The sequence below is a fragment of the Protopterus annectens genome, chromosome 4.part1 (assembly GCF_019279795.1).
Source record: "Protopterus annectens isolate FY-2018-M chromosome 4.part1, PAN1.0, whole genome shotgun sequence".
Classification (NCBI taxonomy): Eukaryota; Metazoa; Chordata; order Ceratodontiformes; family Protopteridae; genus Protopterus; species Protopterus annectens.
In genome coordinates, this window is record NC_056734.1 from 115,357,700 (window position 1) to 115,375,701 (window position 18,002).

Below are 18,002 nucleotides of genomic sequence, written 5' to 3' on the forward strand. Positions count from 1 at the left end.
AATACACCTTTGTATTTTTAAAATGAAAGATTTACTAGTATTGTACTTTTTACAAACACTTTTTTACCACTCAAACAAATTTATTGATGCTAAGAAAACAACTGGATTTACTAAATCCAAGCCCTTCTCTTTTATTTTACATTATGAACTATCCCATGTCCCAATGTCCAAACTGCCCACACTGCCCACACCTTCTTTTTGTACATTCTTGAATTAAATGTGTTCTATTCCCACAGAAAAAAAACAGGCTTTTGGCTGTCTCAGTACTGAAATTTTCCCTTTTTACCCATTTATTACTATCACACTAGGCACATGCTGCAACTTGTTATTTTCTGTTTTACATTATTGTTCTGTTCTGGCTAGATCAATGTATGCTGTATTTCAGTTTGCTTATACTTCTTTGTAAAATGTTATTATTGTCATTTGTTTTATTATATGGTATCTTATTTTTTATTGTAACTGGAGCTTTGCTCCCTGAGCCTCAGTTGAAAATGGACTTCTAGTCCAGTCAGACCTTCCTGGTAAACAAATATCCAATAAATAAAATAAATAAATAAACTTCCCATACATCAAACCATATTTTTCTGTTATCCACAACTTGTTTTTAATATCATGCACATCCAGATATATGCTTAGAAAACTGCACATTTAAATTTTGATAATCATCTCCTTTGACATTCATTAGCAAACTTTTCTGCCAAAGCAAATGCACAGGAAATGTTCAGTTCCTATATGTTATAATACCCTAACATTAGACAAACTGAAACCTAGGGGCATAACAGCATTGTCTAAAACATTTGCAGTTTTTACATTGTTTTCACCCTCACAGCAGGCCTTTTCCTCCAGCTCTCAACAGTTCCAGTCTGTCACCTCTGCACCTGCACATCATTTTCTTTCTACATTCTTTTACTAGAACCTGTTACTGCTGTTGTATAAATTTTTAGTCTGGCAGCACTGCTGTCAGTCTCTTTCTCGGTTTATTGCTCTCTGCTCCATTTTCCAGCAGCCTAATACAATTCACACTGTTAAAACCAGTTGCTGCACTAGCTAGTGGTGCCTCTCTGCATCCATACCATCGTTTACAGCAGCCTTCTGTCTTTCTGTCATCTCTTCATTGCCAAATATTTTGGGCATTATCACACTCTTCTTCTTCCATCATTTTTTTTATTTTATTTTTTTTGGTAAAGAGAGTTAAAGAGAGTTATCCAGACCCCTGGATGCCAATATATTCACCTCAAAACTCAAAAGTATATTTTCCCTTCTGAATTACAATTTGCATTTTCTTCTGATCCAGCTCATGTCTATTCACAGCCTCTATTTTAGATTTAGTGATCACTGGTAACAGCCTTCTGGTGCCACCTAATGATCACGTCATGAAGTGTCCTCCAAAGAGTAGGGGCTTTTTATTAAACACCACATCATATTCTCAATATTTACAGTATTTACATATTATACATTATTTACAGTTATTTACATATTTTACACTTGTGCTCTACCATCTATTTACACTTTTCAATACATTCCAGTATTTTTATTTTTACATTTTTTGTCTCCTCCCACACTCTTTATTCCACAACCAAAATTGTATTTTATTCAATATTTCTGACAATATCTATTTCCATTACATTTTATATCATTTAATTTTTGTTACATATAATCCATATTATATAAAACTTCTTATCTATTTTTAGAATGTTTTCTCCTTTATTACCATACTCCCTATATTCTAAAATATCCATATTTATATATTTCATTCCTTTAATACCTTCCACTATCTTACTTTCACATAATTTTCCCAGAATTCCTTTCTCTTTTTACATCTTAAAAAAACATGTTCTATAGCTTCAACTTCACCACAATAATTACACACTCTGTCTTCTATTGTTTTATATGCTATATTAGCTTTTACTGGCAACTTCTTTATTGTTAATCTCCACAAAAAAATCTCTACATTTACAGTATTTTTTACACCACTCTTATCTTACCTTTATGGCTTTTCTTTTTTCATTTTCTAGTTGTTTCCATGGATATACACAGCAATATGTATTCTTTATATTTAAATACTGTTCTTCTATATTACCTATACTTATTTTCCATAACAAAATTTTGTCTTGGTACTCTTTTATTTCCTTGTTCAAATATCCTTTCCATCAATTCAGTGTACTGACCCTTTCCCATGTTTCCTTACATTTTTCTTTCATTATTACAGTTATCAAAGATTTATTATATTATTTTAACCATGTTAACACATTATATAAATCCAAGGATTCTACATGGACAACAGGATTAACTAACTTAATCCTCTTTCCTTTTCCTTAACATGTAACACTTCTCTTTTTACTGGGTTTAATCTGGGTCCCCATATAAACGAGAACACAATTGAGATTATTTGTCATATTTTGCAATACACTTGCTAAAAACACAGTTTTTTCCAAATATGACAGAATTGATTAAGTATACTTCCTTCCTATATGCCAACTTACATGTCCTCCAAAAACAAACATATATTCCTTACTTTTTATATTATATTATCCAATTGTTGCATTCTATGTAGGTCAATGCTAAATTTTATACTTAATATATCTAGTTCTTCTCTATTCAACTGAATGCCTTCTATTTTATCTGTCATTCATATGCCTTTGCTTTTATCCTTATTTATACTCATACTAATAGCCTTTAAATACTGATTAAGTTGCTTAATAATGTCATCCATCCATTCTTTTTTTTTTGTCATTAAATTTATATCATCTGCATAAAAAAACATCACTGGTACTGGAATTCCTTCTTTAGATCTGCATCCTGCTGTATTTAAAGGTATATTTATCTTGCTAAAAACAGCATTCATAATCAATGCAAATAAAATACTACTTGTTGGACATCCCTATCTTATACCCCTTCTTATATTTATTTCTTGACTAACTATTCACCACTATTTTCACTTTATTATTTTCAATGAAACAAATATTTGTATTATATTTTTACTTATATTATAATCTCTCTATATATCCTGTAATGTTTCATGTTGTATTTTATCAAATACTTTACTCACATCACCTGCCATCATTTTAACTTTGGACTTCCTATTTATTATATCATCTATAATTTCTCTCATTATCATCAGCAGTTCTTGATTTCCTTTCCCCTTTTTTCCAAATATTCTTTCTTCAAGTATTTTAGTTACTTTATTTTTTAATCTCTTTTTGATTATTTTCATAAATATCTTATAGTCTGCATTATTTAACACTGTCGGTCTCCAGTTTCTTATATTTTCCTTTTCACCTCTCTTCTATATAAATTTCATAGCTCCAACAAATATTAATTTTTCTTCCATTACAAAATTCACCAACTGCAAAGGTCTAAGTGACGATACCTAGGCTTGTGGAAGAGTAGAACGACGATATTCATGTAACCTGGAAGCTGACTGGCCAGCTTACCCAGCTGGTTATGTTTTTGATTGTTTAACAAACAGCACTCATTTTGTGTTACATCGCTTGGTGTGCTCCGTGAACTGTCCTTGAACTTTTTCATGTTCTTGGCTGTTTTAGCATACTGTCTCCTTTGTTATGGGTTTATTGGTGCTTTTACTGGAGACATGGAGAGTTTGGATTCCTCACCTCAGCTTATGGAAGAGAGGAACAATGATATTCATGAAACCAGGAAGCTGATTGTCCAGTGTACCCAGCTAGTTATGTTTTTGAGTGTTTAATAAACAACAGTGGTTTTGTGTTTAGTTTCATAGTTTCATAGTATAGTACTAGGCTATCTGCCCTGGGGCATTTGTAAGCCTAGCCATAGTGATGTGGCTTTTGCCACCACATGAAATGGTACAAAAATGTACAGAATAAATTTAGAATACTGTGCTTCTGTCTAGTAGTGACACAATGAAGGCCCCCTTATATAATAGAATTAGTTTACTGTGCCCCTGTCTAGCAGTGACACAGATGTGATCCCTGGGGTAAACTTACGATCTCCCATCCACTCATCAAGATTTCTCTTGAAGAGAGTCAGTGAGGGGCTCTGCCTAATATGAACTGGGATCTTGTTCCAAAGCATGGGAAGCCTCTGGGTTATGAATCTATCCCTCCAGCATGTCCTATTCATACTTGTGCCGAGGTTTAAGTCTTTAGCTCTCGTGGTCCTGATGGATTTGGATTTTTTGAGGTGGAGCATGTCCATCAGATCCTGATTGGACATGGCCTTGTACGTCAGGCAGAGATCACCTCTGAGCAGGCGGTATGCTACTGAATAGAGCTGAAGTTTCTTTAGTCTGGCAGAATAAGACATATGTTGGACACCCTTGATCCTCTTGGTGAGGTACTTTTGTGGTCTCTCCAGCTGTTGCAAATGCCGGGTGAGGTACATACCAAATGGGGCATTGTACTCAATCATGGGTCTGATGAGGGAGGAATATAGGGGTACAATGACATCCTTGGATCTGGATGTGAATCCCTTCATGATGAGATGTGCAAGGTAGAATGTTTTTCTAACCACTTTGGCAACGTGGGTGTCAAATAAGAGGTCGCTGTCAACTTGGGTCCCTAGGTCTCTGATTACTTTTTCCATACTCAGTGGGTTGCTTTCTATGTGATAATTTGTGGGTACTTTGTTTTTCCCAAAGGGGATGACTATACATTTTTTGGCATTTAGTTTAAGGCCGTGACTCCGGCACCAGTTGTCTGTTTCTGTGAGGCCTTTTTGTAGGATGTATGTGTCCGCTGGTGTATCGACTATGGTGCCTAGTTTGCAGTCATCAGCTTAACATCTGAGAAATAAATGCCGAACAAGAGGGGTCCCAGGACAGATCCTTGTGGGACACCACTTGTGACTGGCTTTGAGTCTGACATTGCTCCAGTGATTTTAACTTTATGGGTTCTGTCCTTAAGCCAGTTTACAACCCATCTAGTGACATAAGGATTTACGTTTAAGCTGTTGAGCTTATCTATGATGCCTGAGTGGGGTATTGTGTCGAAGGCCTTAGCCAAGTCCAGGTATGCTGTATGGACTGCTTTGCCCTCATCAATGGCTCTAGTGACTGTTTCAAAAAAGTCAACCAGGTTCAAAAGGCAGGATCTGCCCTTTACAAAGCCGAACTGGGTGGGGTCAAGTGTCTGTAGGTCCCCTATGTCTCTGTTTATGAGTTCCATAATGATTCTTTCCATAGCTTTGCAGACCAGGCTGGTTAAGCTTATGGGGTGGTAGTTTCCAGGGTCTGTAGAGGCACCCCCCTTGTGAAGTGGGACCACTGTTGCTGTACGCCAGTGTTCAGGTACATATCCCGAAGTAAGGCTAAGGTTAAATAGCATTTTTATGTGTGGGTTTAGCTCCTCTTGGAGTTCACGTAACACGCAACTCGGGATACCGTCAGGTCCCATTGATGCTGTGTTTTTAGCTTGTTTAGGGCGGTTCTCACTTGGACATCTGAGATGACAGGGAGATTACATTCAGCTGGGATAAGTATTTCTTCTTTTGGGGGTGAGGGAGGGGAGAAATTTGCACTGAATCTGTCAGCCAGAATGTTGGCAATATCTGTGGGTTCAGTGTATTTTTTGTTGTTGTGAACCAACTCTGAGCATATCTGAGGGTTTCCGCCCAGGTTTCTAACATAGCTGAAGAAGGCTTTGGGGTTATCTTTAGTGTCCTTAGTGATTTTTCTCTCAAAGTTGGCCTTGGATGTTTTTATGAGAGAATGTAGTTTTCTGCTAATGTTGATCAGAGATGTCTTCCTTTCATGGGATTTTGCTCTGACGTGCAGTAGCTTTCTTCTTTTGTTATACAATTTGTTTATGGCTGAGGTCCACCAGACAGGACGCTTGCCTTTGGTGGAGAGGGACTTGGATTTATTTGGGATTGCATGATCCATGCTTTCTTGGAGATGTCCATAGAAAGCATTTGTGAAGGATTCGGCATTGTGGGATGTGGTATCCACTGGCACAGTGGGCTTAAAGGATACCATCTCAGTCTTAAGAAGAGTGAAGTCTGCTTTTGAGAAGTTTTTCACTGTGGTCTTTTGTGCTGGGGGTGGAGGTGGGATATGTATATCCGGGGTGATTAGTTTGTGGTCAGATCTCACTAGTGAGGGGTATACTTCCGGTGTGGAGCATTTTGTCCCCATGTTTGTGATGATCAGGTCTAGTATATTATCTCCCCTAGTGGGAGAGGTGACTAGTTGTTCCAGTGCATTTGAATTTATGAATTCCAGGAACCTTTGGGCTAGGGTATTAGGGCTAGAATAATGTACCCAATCTATGTTTGGGTAGTTGAAGTCTCCCAGTATGATGGTAATTTGTGATACATTCATATCCTCCAATGTCTTCAGGAAGGCTGAGTGGGGTTCTTGAGACTGGGAGGGTGGTCTGTAACATGCTACCAGTTGTATAGCAGTTTTGCCTATGGTTAGTTGCACCTGTATGGTCTCTGATGCTTCATGTGTTGCTACTAACCTGGAGGTGTGGGTGTCCTTGATGAATATGGACACTCCCCCTCCCTTTGTGGCTCGGCTCGGGTTTTGGGGCCGAAAAGCATGATACGAGGTATAGCCTGGTAGCGCTGGGGTGCTCTCAGGAGCCTTGAACCAGGTTTCAGTTACTGCACAGACGTCGATGTTCTCCATGCTGAGGAGTGCATCAAGTGCCTGCATCTTGAGATTTAGACTTCTGGCGTTGAGCAGCATTACCCTTAGTTTTTTTCCATTTTTGTTTTCTAAGGAGGTGGGTTTGTCTTTTGAGCCTTGCCTAAAAAGGCACTATGGGGGTGGCAAGAGCCTTAGCCAATATCCGGAAGCCCAGTGGTGACAGGTGTAAGCCATCCCTTGCGAAGCGGCGTGGCTTGTCCAATATGTCATCCCAGGCAGACAGACATTGGATCCCCTTAGAATGACACCAGTACTTGAGCCAATTATTAAAGCTGATCATCTTGTCTTTGTATTGTGGTATCATTCTTGGTGAGGGCAAGATGCTGCTCAGGGTCAGGGTCATACCAGCCTGGGCTACATAATCGGAGAGCTCCTCTATGTCTCTTTTCATGTAGTCCAGGGAGGTACGTCTCAGGTCATTCACACCGGCATGGACAATGACGGAGTCATATTTGTACTTGCTTTGGAGTGACTTGAGTGCGTGTGTTATGTGGCGGATCCTAGCTCCCGATAGACAGCTCACAGTCACCCTCTCCTTGTTCAGCCTGGTCAGCGGGACATCAGTGTGTCTGACTATAGAGTCACTTATTACTAGTGTATCAGGCATGGTGTTTGACCTTAAGGGCTGTGATTGGTTGACACACTGATTTATTGAAGTATGTGTTGCATGTGTTTTGTTTTGAGGTGGTGGATTTTTGGATGTCTGCTTTGGGAGCCTCTGTTGTTTTGGTAAGTTTTTTATTAGAGCCTCCGAGTATGTCTTTGTGTTTTTATGTGTTTGGTTTGCAGTTGTGGTAGGTCTATGTGGGACTGGGATTGTTGTGTGTGTGGTTACCATCTCCTCCTGTCTGGTCATGCCAGCCCTGAGTTGAGAGAGTTCAGCCTCCAGTTTGGCTATATAGTTGCATCTCTCACATGTATTTGTGTTTGTTGGGAGGAGGAGAGGGTTGTCTGTGTACATGAGACAATTGTAACATTGTCTCAAGATACCCAGATTGACCAGCTGAACTGGAGAGGACGCCAGTAATCTACCACTCGACATACTAGAACAGTATAAGGGAGTGCTGTACCTTTAAGGGAAGTGGATATTCACAGCGGTGGTAAGTAGATGTAGTGCTTTACTTAGTACGAGAGTGCTTACTTAGTAGAGAAGTATTGAGAACAAGTGCTAGGCTTATAATATAGTGAGTAGTCTGATTATACTAAGAGTAGAGCTTCCTTAAGGTAAAATTTGAAGAGCAGACCTGGCGGAGCCAGAAGAAGTTTAACCTTGTTTAACTGGTGCTGCGCTATGAGCACAACCACGCAAAGCCATGAAAACGCAGATTTTAAACAGTGAACTACAACAGAGCTAGAAATGGTCCAAAACAACCAATTACTACAGCTTCTTGTGCTGAGGTCACTGCCTACAGGGACAGGTAGGCTGCTCAAGGCTCCCCACTCCCACTGGTGAGCAAAGAAACTTCCTTCTATCCAAGTAAGGTAATGGACAACACGGGAACTACATCACAGCCCAGAATACAGCAATGCCTGTAAACTGGTCTAAACTAGTTGAGGAGAGGCGGGAAAACAAGGATTATTTTTTTGGTTTTTTTTGTTTTTTTGATAGAAACACACAGAAAATGCAGAAACAGTGATAAATCAGTTACACATGCTAGCACACTTTAGTGGGCAGCCTCCACAGTTAAATTAAACAAACAAACAACAAACCTTCGATCAAATTCGACTAAAATGTAACTTTAAGTGCAGATTTTAAAATAATGCAGCAAACAGTTAAAAAAACAGTTCAAGCTAGTTCAGGGTGAGCTACAGAAGCTATTCCAAGTGAAAAAAAGCAAAGATACTTAAATCCAGAAAGTAGTCGCTTTTCTGAGTTCCCTGTTGCTAGGACCACTCTGCAGGACCACGAGGAGCTTGTCTGAGCAGTATAGCCAGAAAAAAATGCCCAGAGGTGGATTTTAAACAGTGAACTACAAAAGAGCTAGAAATGGTCCAAAACAACCAATTACTACAGCTTCTTGTGCTGAGGTCACTTCCTACAGGGACAGGTAGGCTGCTCAAGGCTCCCCACTCCCACTGGTGAGAAAAGAAACTTCCTTCTATCCAAGTAAGGTAATGGACAACACAGGAACTACACCACAGCCCAGAATACAGCAATGCCTGTAAACTGGTCTAAACTAGTTGAGGAGAGGTGGGAAAACAAGGATTATTTTTTTGTTTTTTTTGTTTTTTTGATAGAAACACACAGAAAATGCAGAAACAGTGATAAATCAGTTACACAGGCTAGCACACTTTAGTGGGCAGCCTCCACAGTTAAATTAAACAAACAACAAACTTTTGATCAAATTCGACTAAAATGTAACTTTAAGTGCAGATTTTAAAATAATGCAGCAAACAGTTAAAAAACAGTTCAAGCTAGTTCAGGATAAGCTACAGAAGCTATTCCAAGTGAAAAAAAAGCAAAGATACTTAAATCCAGAAAGTAGTCGCTTTTCTGAGTTTCCTGTTGCTAGGACCACTCTGCAGGACCACGAGGAGCTTGTCTGAGCAGTATAGCCAGAAAAAAATGCCCAGAGGCGGATTTTAAACAGTGAACTACAAAAGAGCTAGAAATGGTCCAAAACAACCAATTACTACAGCTTCTTGTGCTGAGGTCACTTCCTACAGGGACAGGTAGGCTGCTCAAGGCTCCCCACTCCCACTGGTGAGCAAAGAAACTTCCTTCTATCCAAGTAAGGTAATGGACAACACAGGAACTACACCACAGCACAGAATACAGCAATGCCTGTAAACTGGTCTAAACTAGTCGAGGAGAGGCGGGAAAACAAGGATTATTTTTTTTGTTTTTTTTGTTTTTTTGATAGAAACACACAGAAAATGCAGAAACAGTGATAAATCAGTTACACAGGCTAGCACACTTTAGTGGGCAGCCTCCACAGTTAAATTAAACAAACAACAAACTTTTGATCAAATTCGACTAAAATGTAACTTTAAGTGCAGATTTTAAAATAATGCAGCAAACAGTTAAAAAACAGTTTAAGCTAGTTCAGGGTAAGCTACAGAAGCTATTCCAAGTGAAAAAAAGCAAAGATACTTAAATCCAGAAAGTAGTCGCTTTTCTGAGTTCCCTGTTGCTAGGACCACTCTGCAGGACCACGAGGAGCTTGTCTGAGCAGTATAGCCAGAAAAAAATGCCCAGAGGCGGATTTTAAACAGTGAACTACAAAAGAGCTAGAAATGGTCCAAAACAACCAATTGCTACAGCTTCTTGTGCTGAGGTCACTTCCTACAGGGACAGGTAGGCTGCTCAAGGCTCCCCACTCCCACTGGTGAGCAAAGAAACTTCCTTCTATCCAAGTAAGGTAATGGACAACACAGGAACTACACCACCGCCCAGAATACAGCAATGCCTGTAAACTGGTCTAAATTAGTCGAGGAGAGGCGGGAAAACAAGGTTTATTTTTTTTGTTTTTTTTGTTTTTTTTTATAGAAACACACAGAAAATGCAGAAACAGTGATAAATCAGTTACACAGGCTAGCACACTTTAGTGTGCAGCCTCCACAGTTAAATTAAACAAACAACAAACTTTCGATCAAATTCAACTAAAATGTAACTTTAAGTGCAGATTTTAAAATAATGCAGCAAACAGTTAAAAAACAGTTCAAGCTAGTTCAGGGTAAGCTACTAGCTACAGAAGCTATTCCAAGTGAAAAAAAAGCAAAGATACTTAAATCCAGAAAGTAGTCGCTTTTCTGAGTTCTCTGTTGCTAGGACCACTCTGCAGGACCATGAGGAGCTTGTCTGAGCAGTTACATCGCTTGGTGTGCTCTGTGAAGTGTGCTTGAACTTTTTTATGTTCTTGGCTGTTTTAGCACACTGTCTCCTTTGTTATCAGGTTAAAGATACCTAGAATCACTCTAAAATCTTCTTTATTAAGAACCAAATACTCAAATGTTAAAAACGGTACACAAATTCAGTTTAATCTGCAATGCTTTTCCCTGCCACACTGCTACACGACTTCATCAGAAGAAAGAATTTGCAACCACTCCTTCCTTTCTTTATATAGTTACCTTCAATTGACAATTAGTTAAATATTTAAATGGTTAAATATTTAAAGGACTAGTAGGCAAAACTTAGAATGCACGTTTAAAATGTTTACATTTTTTAAATGTTTAAATATTGAAATATGTAGAACACCAATCTTTGTTTGTACATGAAAAACTCATGTAAAATTAATATTATACTATCCAATAAAATATGATCATAATATTATGAAGCATTTTTAAAAAGCATTTTCATAAACATTTTAATAGTATTAAATCATTAATAATAAAATGGTATTTTATATTATATCATAGATTTATATTTTTATGCCCTTTGTTTCAACACAGGCATTAAGGACACATTTCATGTATACTGAGGTGATGATAGGCATCTAATTTTAGTTGTCATATAAGTACTTTATATTCCAGTCTGTCTTCCCAAGCACGTGCTCTAGGGTTAATTACAACTTTTTCAAAAACTGTAAAATCAAACTGTTTAAATGTTGGACATTTTAGGGTATGTCTGTATAGGGCATTATTTGTATTCCTTTTTGAAATATCATAACAATGCTCATAAATACAATTTTTGACTGTTCTTTCTGTTTTACCCACATAAAAGACTGAACTGTCTCCACACACTGCTAAGATTTTTAGATTCTATTGTTATCTTCCTCTTATACTAGAGCCTACCTACCTCCCCTCCTTTCTGTAACACCTTTCCATTACGCTCTTCTTTTCTCTTCTATTGTCCCACTGAATGCATTAATATTCACTTAACCATTTTTTTTCTTTTTTTCCTCTTCTTACTTATAGTTTCCCTTCTGACTACTCAGCCCATCTATGGTTCTCTACTCCCCTACTGAAACAGAAGTGCATAAAGTGAGCAACTCAGCAAACAGACATTGAGACTATTTTACATTGCTGTGTATGTCCTTTTCAATATTTTCTGTAACTATAGTATCTAAATCCTATAATTTTACTCTGTGTTTTACCAGTGCAAACTGTATTTAGTGGCAGGCATGCCAATAGGATCACTGGCAGTTATTTCCCGCCTCCAATAGTAACCGGTCTGCACCCGCTAATGTTTCTTCCCTATTTTTTTTAGATTTACTTAGTTAATCTCGTTGTATATAACTGCAATACTCCTTTCCCATCTCCTAGTATTAACTACTATACACCCTCAAATCTTTCTTCTCTATTTTCTGCTAGTTGCACTAGTCCAAGCTGGTTTTGCCAGTAATTGCAATAATTTCCCATCTCCCAGAAGTATCTACTCACCCTCATAATCTAGCTCATCTATTTTTCTGCACTGACTTAGTTCAATATTTGTGCCTAAAAGCCCTAGTGAACTTACCTGCACAGTACCATATTAGCGGTTAGATCCAAATCTACTTCAGGCTCAGACCTGCTGCAGGCAGCAGTAGCTGATTGTATTTTACTTGTGGTCCTTTTAGCCAGAGAGGTTACAACCCGCTCTGTTCACCTTCACTATGCTCGGGCTCACTCCGGTCCCCAACCCTACTCCCATTCTCACCCACCCCCCTTTTCCTTAGGTTTATAGTCACATAAGCCACACCCATTCCTGGTTACTCTTTTCATCTTCCTTTTCCTCACCCCTAACCCCCTCCCACCACTTCCTGTAGCTACTATACCCACTCCCTAACTCAACCTACTCTGTTCAACTCTATCTGCCATATCTCCCTTCCAATCTCAGCACGACTCCATTCCCAGCTCTTTTTATTTCAATACATACTCCCAAGTGTGCAACACCATTTCGCACTTTATTACCACTCTTTTCTACTATGCCTTCTCTAACTAACCTGTAATGTCTCTGAGCTCTACAACTATAATATATATAACTAACCCCCCCATAAAAAACATATATTACTCACCAACAATCTCTTACACACTATAGCTACATATGCCCACAACTTTATAGCACTCACAGCTCTCTCCTGTTCACTTTCAAATACACACAGGCCTCATACCCTCAACCTCCCACTCTTAGGTTCCATCTGGCTGTCACCAAACTAAAAAACTTTCTACTCCACTCCCTTACACATATTAAATTACATGCAGACATACATCCCAACCCAGGCCCTAACAATGTTACCCCCCCAAACTCAACTGTACCCCAAACTTTCCTACCCAAAATGGCTCTGACTCCAAAGTGCATACCACCCTTCCAAACACTTCCATTTCCTGGCCTACTAATAACAAACTTCAATCTCAGGAGCATTGTAAACAAAATCACTGAATTTCATGCTATCTTGGCCACCTACTCTCCAGACATAGCTGTCATTACAGAAATCTGGTTAAAACCCCACATCAAGGACTCTGAAATCACATACAACAGTTATAATGTTGCTAGACAAGATAGACTAAACAAAAGAGGTGGTGGTGCATCAGTTATGTTTAAAGACCTCCTAAAAGCTGAAAAACTAGATTGTACATCACCAGACATCTCCAATGCAGAAATCCTAATCACCCACCTGCAAATAAATCCCAACAAAACTATAATCATGATTGCTGCCTATCTGCCCCCTGGAAACAATCTTCACAGCATAGAACTTCTCCTCTCTTGGTCTGCTTCCTTATTCAATGAAGAAAATATCATCCTAGGAAACTTTAATCTTGACTGGCTCTCCTGCTCCTCAGATAGCCCTATAAATTACATCAAACTTTATAACTTCTCCCAAATTATAAACTGTCCTACTCACACTGATAAACACAGCAATAAACAGTCACTGCTGGACTGGATATTAACTAATAAGCCTAACCTGAGTCACCAATCTGGCTGACTACCCATTACCCTTAGTGACCATGCCCCTACATTTCTGCTAAGGAAAAAACTCTTAACTTAATCCCACACTCCCTATAAATACATCCGTAGTAAAAAATACTCCCCAGCATTATTTAATCAATTACTTCAAAATTGCAGTTGGTCACCATTACAAAATCTATAACTGGACCTTGCAGTAGAACTCTTTAACAATAAATTCCTTGATATCCTAAATAGCCTTGCCCCCACCAGAAAAATATGCACCAAATCAAAACAGCTACCATGGCTTTCTCTTGATACTAAACTACTAATTAAACAGAGAGACAAAGCCATAGCCCTATACCCATCCTCCAAAAACAAAACCATTCTCACCACTTACCAGCAACTTAGAAACCAAACTAAGAAATAAGCCAACAAAGATAAAAAAAACACTACTTCCTAACCTCTCAATAAAAGCACATTCAAAGACCACACAAATTCTGGCAAACAACCAACCACTTCCTAAACCGTGGTAGACCCCCCACCCCCTCCCCTTCCACATCCAATACCACTGAACCCTTAGCCTCACAGTTCAACTCATATTTCATTAACTCTATCTCCTGCCTCCTATAAAGCCATCAACACCTACCACTCAAAATCCCCTCCCCTACAGCAAGTACAACAGAATCCTTTACATTTAAACCTATTTACACATCTTACATTAAAAATCTCCTAAGCAAATGAAAACCCTGCTACCTTGCTGCCAACCAGCTGCCTAATGAATTGCAAAAAATTGCAGCCCCATCAATCACCTATCCTATCTCAATATAAGTTTTGATAGGCATACATTAACTATTTCAGATCACGTGCCAATAATAACTAAACAAATGCAGGGTAATGAAATAAAAATGAGACACTGGAACTTTCCCACCTATCTTTTCAAACACAGAGGAATTTAAGAAATGGGTAGTGGACATTTTTCTAGAGTTATTAGGAAAGAGAAATTTCTTCAGAAAAAATGCTCTCTTACATTTTTCTTCTATTTTTCTTTCAGTAATCCAAAACACCCATAAGGTCAAGCAGGTCTCTGCCCCCCATAACATGCAGTGAAAATTTCAAACTTCTCGCTTGAGCACTGGACACCCACAAACACTTGTCCTGCAACTAAAGAGACTAAACACTAATATAGGTGCTTAACTTCCAAGTGTCTAGACAATAAAATACCTTACCTGCATTAATTTAAGCAAATATTAGTGAGTGTATTAGTACATTCTGCTGTATAGTTCCTTAATCAAACCACTGTACTGATGAGTACATCACCAGGAACAAACAGCTGCATAATACTCTCCCTGTTAGTGCCCCCCCCCCAACTAAGGTCTATTTTCTTTTGAGAAATGTTCAAATCTATAAAATAGCATTCCATTACCTCTCCTGTTTCATCTGTAACTAACCCCAGCTTTAATTTTATATCCTTTTAAGAATGTCAGGGTAAAATTATACTCTGTGCCTATAACAGTCTATAACTTAGTGCAAACATACAGTTTAAAATACAGTTAAAAATTCTGTTTAAAATTCAGTTTAACATCTAACCATTTAAGCTAACAATACATACTTACCAAAGCCTAAAAAAACACTTGGAGTCAGTGATACCCCACTCCGCTTGCCCTCGCTGTGCTTGGGCTTGCTCTGCTCCCCTCTCTGCCCCCAATTCTCACCTGCCCCCACTACTTCTACCTTTATTCTAACCCCTAATCACCTGATTAGTAGTCCAACCCCTAATTCCCTAACAACTAGCCCAACCCACTCATCCTACCTCCTCCCACCCTCCAGTTCAATTATATCCCACACTGATCCCACTCCCAACAACACATTCCCAGACAACACACCTCCACCCTCACACACAACCAACCAGGAACCCTAGTTGTACTACTCACTCAAAGTAGTATCATGTTACCCACCCGCACATCCCTATCACTAGCTCTACTATCGCTAACCTTCCTAACTTCCTTACAACCAGACCTACCACTGCACTACTCCTATCACACTACCCACACTACCCCACCCTCTCAAACCCACTCACACTTCTACTTCTGCCCCACAATCATAAATTTTACAACTACATATTACTCACTAACAAAAATGACACCATCTCACCACACTAAGAAAAAGGCACATAGACCAAGCTCACAATCAATTAATATTAAAAAGCACATACTGACACTCCTACAAACTCTGCTAACCTCTGGAGACATTCACCCAATTCCAGGTCCCCTCTCAGCCAGACAAACATCTGACCTGCTGATCCTAAATCTCAACATAAGAAGTATTACCAACAAGCTAGCAGACCTACACGCATTCATAGCCCACTACAACCCTGATGTACTCACGATTACAGAGACCTGGCTTAAACACAGTATCCAAGATGAAGACTTTCTCCCCCCAGGGTATAATACACTTAGATCTGGTAGAACAAACAGGAAAGGTGGAGGAGTAGCCATTCTCTTTAAAAACACCATTAACTTCCAGCTCCTGCACACCACACCACCCACTTTTCAAAATGCTAAAGTCCTATTTTCTATACTATTCATAAGAAACACCAAGAAGATCAATATAATATGCTGCTACATACCTCCAGGCAACAACTCACTCATAATAGAAGACATTCTACACTGGATAAAGGACAATCTACCTCAGGAAACAATCCTACTAGGAGACCTTAACACTGACTGGGCAGCCTGTAACTCCAGCAGCCCCTCTACGCATATCAATCTATATGGGTTCCCTCAATTAACTGAAGAACCAACTAGAATAGATAAGAAAACAAAGAATCCATACTGGACTGGACACTAACCAATGATCTCAAACAAAACCATACAGTAATCTGTCTCCCAGATGACCTAAGTGATCATCTCCCCACCTTCCTACTACACAAACACTCCAATCACCCCAAACCAGTAGTCTACAAACTAGTACGAGATGACCGTAACCTTACCCCACAATACCTAAATACTGTCCTAAGCCACTGCAACTGGGAACCACTATGGACACTTAGGTTAGACCAGGCAGTAGACTACTTCAATACTACCTTCTCTAACATCCTTAACAGTCTAGCTCCCAGCAGAAAAATCAGAGTTAAAGCCAACTACGCACCCTGGCTAAGTAGGGACACCAGAGCCATACTAAAAGCCAGAGATAAAGCCTGGAAAATCTGGAAAACTGACAAACCCCCTAGCTCCAGGCAATACTATCAACAGCTTACAGACAAGGCCAAGGCTGAATCCAAAATAAACAAACAAAACTATTTTCTTAGCACCCAAAGGAAATATTCAAATAATCCACAAAAATTCTGGGATGCTATTAACTCCCTACTAAAGCCAGGCAAAACCACTACTCCTGCACCCAGCTCTACTAACAATACCCTAGACATAGCTTCTCAATTTAATAACCATTTTACTAAATCCACCTTAACCCTGTCCAGTCAAATAACCAAAAACAGTCTACCTCAATCACAACCCAACCTATCTCATATCACCCCCTCTTTCAGCCTATCACCAGTGCCCACCTCAGCTATCAAAAAACTCCTCCTAAAACTAAAGCCAACCACACTGGCAGCTGATAACATACCTGCTGCATACCTCAAAATGACTAGTGACTCCATATCATATCCTGTCTCCATCCTAATCAAACGCTCCATACTAGAATCCTACATACCCAAACTCTGAAAAGTATCTCACATCATTCCTCTCCATAAAGGGGGTAACTCCTATGAATTCTCCAACTACCGACCTATTGCCATCCTTTGCCCCCTATCCAAAATTCTTGAGAAATGCATCCACTTGCAAGTGATGACATTTCTTAATGTACACAATCTACTATCCACCACACAACATGGTTTCTGTCCACATTACAGCACTACCACATCCCTTCTATCCTTCACTAACCATATAAACCTTCACAGGAATGATAACAAATATGTATCAGCCATTTTCCTAGACCTCTCAAAAGCATTTGATATGGTCTCCCACTCCATTCTCCTAGACTCACTAACATCATTATCCTTCACTTCCTCTACTATAGCCTGGTTCAGAAGCTACCTATCTGACAGGCAACAATCAGTCCAGTGGAAAGGAACTCTGTCTACACAACTTCCAACCACCATAGGTGTCCCACAAGGCTCTATACTGGGCCCGCTGTTGTTCTCTATTTTCACAAATAACCTCAAATGCTCTACACAACATGCCACACTCATACAATATGCGGATGATTCAACCATGATCTGCTCTGCTTCATCTCCCACCACCCTACATACACTCACTCAAGATACCTTTAACTCAGTAGAAAAATGGATATCAGGTATCCAACTAATTATAAATCCTAAGAAGACAAAACTGCTACTATTTACCCCTAATAGATAAAAAAAACCTCTTCTTTACCATAACATCTAACCAAACCAAACTTCTGGGCATTAAAATAGACAGTAATCTCCACTTTGATGTTCACATCTCATATACCATAAAACTAGTACACAAAAAGTTAGGCTCCCTATACAGGCATAAGTCCTTTCTC